We start from the raw sequence: 5,802 nt of genomic DNA on the forward strand, positions 1-5,802 counted from the left end.
TCCTGTCATTTATTTTAAAAGTATAAGTAAATGTTAATACAAAATATATATTTCACAAAGAAAAGAAATTGGAAGAGCATCATAGTATACAATCATACATAAACAAAATAATTTGTATATTACACTATGAAACCAAAACACATCACATATTTATAGTCCATATTTTATTTAACACACTCTAAAATAAAATAAGAGAATAATGTTGAGAAAACCTCTCAACAAACTCCAACAACCAACAAACCAAATCTTTTAATATATTATTGTAAGTGTTAATTTCATGTCTCTCTCTTAATGATTACATTACAAAGATAAATATAAGAGTCACAAATATAATTCACATATGTCTTTACTAGAGCTTTTAGCCACTTTGAAATCTCACAGACCATGCTCTTTCTTCACCAGGCTTCCCACTTCACTCATTCAAGATACAACTATCTCGTGTAAGATCAACAACATTGACATAATCGCTCATCGGTGCTTGGATAATGGTTGTCAAGTAAGGAGCCACTCTATGTACCTAGCATTATCCGTTGGATATTTTGCTTTGGACTATCCATTACTTGCTAAAAAAAGTGGCCTAAATACTAAATGTATTCATTAATTGATTAAACAATTTAGCCTGTCTGACACACATGGATCTCATAATAATAACCTATAACCTATAAGTAAGGAGCCACTCTATGTACCTAGCACTATCGGTTGGATATTTCGCTTTCGACTATCCGTTAGTTGCTAAAAAATTGACCTAAATACTAAATGTGTTCAAAAATTGATAAAACAATTTAACCTGTCTCACACACATGGATCTCATAATAATAGCCTGACACACATGGATCTCATAATAATGACCTATAACCCTGACTTCTAACGTGTAACATATTGTCTTCATAATTAAATCATGGTGATTCCAAAATACTACCTTACTTTTCTTGGGTTGTTCATTAATTGGTTGTGCCCTTTCTCTAATAAATAAAAAAATAACTGAAATATAATGTAATGCGCAGTATTTATTTGTTTAGATGGGTAGATTGAGCCCTATCGGATGGAAAGGCAAAGAACAATCACTCGTCGCAACAACTATTCTTGCGTTGTTCATTAATTGGTTGTGCCCTTTCTCTAATAAATAACTAAAAAACTGAAATATAATCTGAAATATAATGTAATGCGTGGTATTTCTTTGTTTAGATCGGTAGATTGAGCCCTATCGGATGGAAAGGCAAAGAACAATCACTCATCGCAACAACTAATTGGAACTTGTGGAACCCTTCTCTATGCTGCCTTATTTCAGACTTATCTCACATATTGATCGCTTGACCTAAGCCTTCTGCAAACACGTTTTCACTGATCACACACCAAATAAACAATGAAAAGCACTGCAAAGAAAAATCCATCTGATTCCTTGTCAATGACGAAATAAAGAAACAGTCATAAATCCAGATTATTAATGAGATGTGATAGCAAATATTGAGTTTTTAGAGTCATATATTGCCTTATTTCAGACTATCTCACATATTGATCGGTTGATCTAAGACTTTTGCAAACATGTTTCCACTGATGACACACCAAATAAACAATGAAATAGAACATTGCAAAGAAAAATCCATCTGATTCCTTGTCAATGACGAAATAAAGAAACAGTCATAAATCCAGATTATTAATGAGATGTGACAGCAAATATTGAGTTCCTAGAATCAAATGTGTTGGAGGAACTTGCAGATCTGAAGTTGTTTATACTAATTTCAATGTCAAATTTTATTTCCAAACTTTTTTAATATGATTCAAAACGATTTCACTTCCATTGAAGAGTAGTTGTTTTTACTAATTTCAATATCTAATTTTATTTGCAATTCCCATAATATGATTCAAAACCTTTTTTAGTATTTGAGATTTTGAATGTCAAAATTGTTAATTTAAATTATTCAAAATTTAATAAAAAATATTTTTAATAATAATATAAGATATATATTCCCTAATTGTGATAACTATGAATAAAACTTTTTACCTAACAATAAATTCTAACAACTAACCAACCAAATCTCCATATATTAGTGTAAAAATTAACTCCAAATATTTCAATCCATTTTATATGATTCATGTTATAATAATCAGATTTTAACATTTTTTTTATTCAAAAGATAAAATTATTCAATATTGTAATTATGAGAATATAAAAAGATAAATTTATTCAATTTTGTAACTGAGGATTTAATCATATATTATTGGATTTTTGCATCAGATTTTAACATAAGATAAAATTATTCAATATTGTAACTATGAGATATAAAAAGATAGAATTATTCAATTTTGTAACTGAGGATTTAATCATATATTATTGGATTTTTGCTCTCCAAACGTGCGCTTTTGACTTATATGAAATAAGTTTGTTTTATTTTTTAAATATTTTTATTATTGTTATATAATTCATTAGAATTTCGAGATTATAAATTCTGATATTCATATAGATTGTAGATTATGAATTGGCATATCCTATTATTATTATTATAGTTATTAAAAAAAAAATACAAATCAAAACTTGAAAAATAAAAATAAAAATAAAAATTGATTTTCATTACCCAAACTCCAGGACAGGAGCATGCTATCAAAAAAGACTGAATACGACAGGTGCGAACAAACACGTGATAATGGGACGTCAGGATTGACTCAATTTTTTAAAATGCACCTTTCATATAAAATCGAATTCATGAACCCAATCTACGTGATGTATGGTATCGTGTGTCTCGACCCTACGTTGATTAGCAGCGATTGTAGAACTGTCAGAGTACTGCATATTGTTTTGATCAGAACCAATACATCCATACTTTCTCGTTTCTGCTCCCACGTTGAACTCTTCCAGTACAAAATCTGTCAAGGAAAAGGACACAGGAGCGAGCATATTACAGTGGGGAGACAATAACTCGTTCAAATCACATAAACTCTCGGCCATTGTGGCTGGATTTCCTGCAAACTGATTGCAATGTAAGGATTGCTGGTCCGCTGAATTGAAATTATTAATTTCTGTTTCAAGCAGATTAACATCTCCCAGATTCGCAACGGCTGTGTGCTTTGGATGATTTTCTGCGATCGGATCCTCCACAAGTTGGTTACAAAATGACTGGGAGGAATTCACAATTTCTTGATTTGTAAAAAAATTGAAGGACTGATCTGACCTTGTACAGTTACTGTACGCAGAACTGTTGCAAGCATTTGGATTCACCATTTCAGTCTGTTGCACCGCAGTTTTTATTCTGACAGGTCTGGGTTTGATCGCGTTAATTTTCAACGTTTTCTTTCTTTGAGATTCCTGTGGCGGCACCTTCTTTTGCAGATGATAGTGCCAGTGGTTCTTGATTTCGTTCTGTCCGCCCAGGCAACCGTCCTGCTATCAGGGACCACCTGCATGGTAATGACGTAATCAGAAATCAGCATTCTGAAAGTTCTTGATTGATTAAATCATTTTTATCTCGATTGTCTATTTGTAAATATCTTGATTTCCAAATATATGGGTGGATTAATTATTTTTATGGTTATGAAATTTTATATTCAAATTAAAATCAAATTATTTTTTATTATTACTATAATTTTTAATATTTATCAAATTTCAAAATATTCTTCAAATAAAAAAAACTCAATAATTTTTTCCGTTCGACACACCATAAATCCACATACCTGTTGCCAAGAAGGCGATGCATCCGAATAATAATGTCCTCATCGATGGAAATATTACCACGTTTAATGTCGGGGCAAAGATAATTGATCCAACGCAATCTACAACTCCTTCCACAGCGCTGAAGACCTGCAAAAACAAATTCGCTCCGCTTATTTAACCGATCAATACCTATTTAAGTATCTATCAATACACTACTATTGCAGGTTTGTTGGGACTCACCTGCTTTTTGGGGGAGATCTCTCCATCTTCCGGCGCCATGAATTCGAATGTAGTCGCACAGAATCATATCCTCCTCGGCCTTCCAGGGCCCCTGATTAAGCCCTTGTTTTGAGCAGCAAGGAGCTCTACCCATCTTAGATATATTCTCTTCTGCAACTACACACCTGACGATCTGCTCTCCTGGTCGCTTGTCTTTTGTTGGACCTTTGACTATAAATCGAAAACACACTTAGCTTCACCTGCCCACAAAGGTTACTGCGTAAATCTTTGGCTAGTGAGGAGCGGCATATGACCCATAAATATTCTAAACAGCATCTCCTTGCAGACATAGTATTGGTGGGCATCATTATGTAGATAGTATATTTTGGGTATATCTACGAATCTAGATTGTTGATTTTTTTTTTTTTTGAATATTTGGCAATCAAAGAGATATGAGGCCGTTAATTATTTAACTTTTGATTGCGCCTATGTCTGTCTCATAGAGGATATGCCCCAGAAAGAGAGGGAAATTGTTTGATTTTTTTATTGACTATTAAATTTGAGGATATTCTCAAAATCTGCAATTAACATAAATTAAGTATGGAAATTTGATAAATATAAAAAAACTAAATAAATGAGTTTATCAGATTTTAGAATATTTTATGTTTTTGAAATATGCAGCATAAAAATAGCTTATCAACACTTTACACCATTTTTCTATATTAAAAAAGAGAGAAATTTAAGTTAAGTGGAGGTTCTTCTGGTTTGCTGAGATAAACTTGTGAGTTCAGAGAAAAATCAATGCTTAGCAAATCAGGTTTAGTAAGCAAAAATAAAAGAAGGGTAGAAAGAGAAAGGGTTTCACTGTAAGAGTACCACAATCGATTAAGCAAAATAGAGGAAGGTTAGAAAGCGAAAGAGCTTCACAGTAAGATTGCCACGATCCAAACTAAAGATTTAAACTTTCACTCAACAAGATAGCTTTAAATTGACAGAGTGCAAGCTTCTCAGAATACGAAATATGCAGCTCTACTCCATAAAGATACTCTAAACTATAACCTTTTTCAATTCCACCTGCTATATCAGACATGCCATAGATGTTCCTAGAATGTAAACCACAGATAAAAATTGTATAAATATGAAAAATCATAACATAGAATACAAGGTTACCTACTCCAATGAGTGAAGCAACTAGCACCATATTCTTCCACTCAGTCGAGCGAATAAACTAGCACCATGTTCTTCCGTTCATTCTAACTCCGGATCCAAATGAACAGGAGAACTCTTTATATAAATGAAAAACCACTCAAAAATAACCTCTCAAAAGTATGGGTAAGTAAAAATAATAAGTCATTGTCAAATCAGGTGGCAAAAACCATAACACCTAACATCCTCCCCTGCCACATAAAACATGACAACCATACAATAATTCCATGGTTTGCAAGAAAAAAGAGTGAAAAAAGGCGCTTTCTTGGCCTCTATACAAGAATTCCCGCATACATGACAGGTCAAGTCCTCATTATAGGAAATTAAGAAGCGGGTCATTTTCCGATCATATTTGTGAACCCATGCGCCAGGAAATTAAGAAGCGGGTCATGACTTTTCTCCTATGCAACGATCAGCTTGGAGACCAATTCAACAACGGACTCCGTGGTATCAAGATTACAGGTTGGTGAATGAGATCCTGAAAACTCTCATGGCAGGCTAACGAAATATCGCTGTAGTTGTGGATATATATACATTTCAAACAATAACCACACCAAAAATACGCGCCTATTGAATACCTAAAAAAAACCAATTAAAAATATTACCTATCTGACAAGGATCTCGCCAAAAAGGTGTGCCGTTGAATTTTTGGAAAAAAAAACAAAAACGGTTAGATATTATCCATATGAAATTCAAAATTATATCACTGAATTTCCAAAAATCAAAGGAAA

General features: G+C 32.7%; 1 pseudogene; it reads right to left on the reverse strand.

Moving 5' to 3' along the window:
* Positions 1 to 2,683: 2,683 nt before the first annotated feature.
* Positions 2,684 to 4,029, reverse strand: LOC149264683 (uncharacterized; annotated as a pseudogene).
* Between the last annotated feature and the right edge of the window lie 1,773 nt (positions 4,030 to 5,802).

This window comes from Pinus tabuliformis, chromosome 6, assembly GCF_031772625.1.
Source record: "Pinus tabuliformis cultivar Carrire ecotype Pingquan chromosome 6, CPIR1, whole genome shotgun sequence".
Classification (NCBI taxonomy): domain Eukaryota; kingdom Viridiplantae; phylum Streptophyta; class Pinopsida; order Pinales; family Pinaceae; genus Pinus; species Pinus tabuliformis.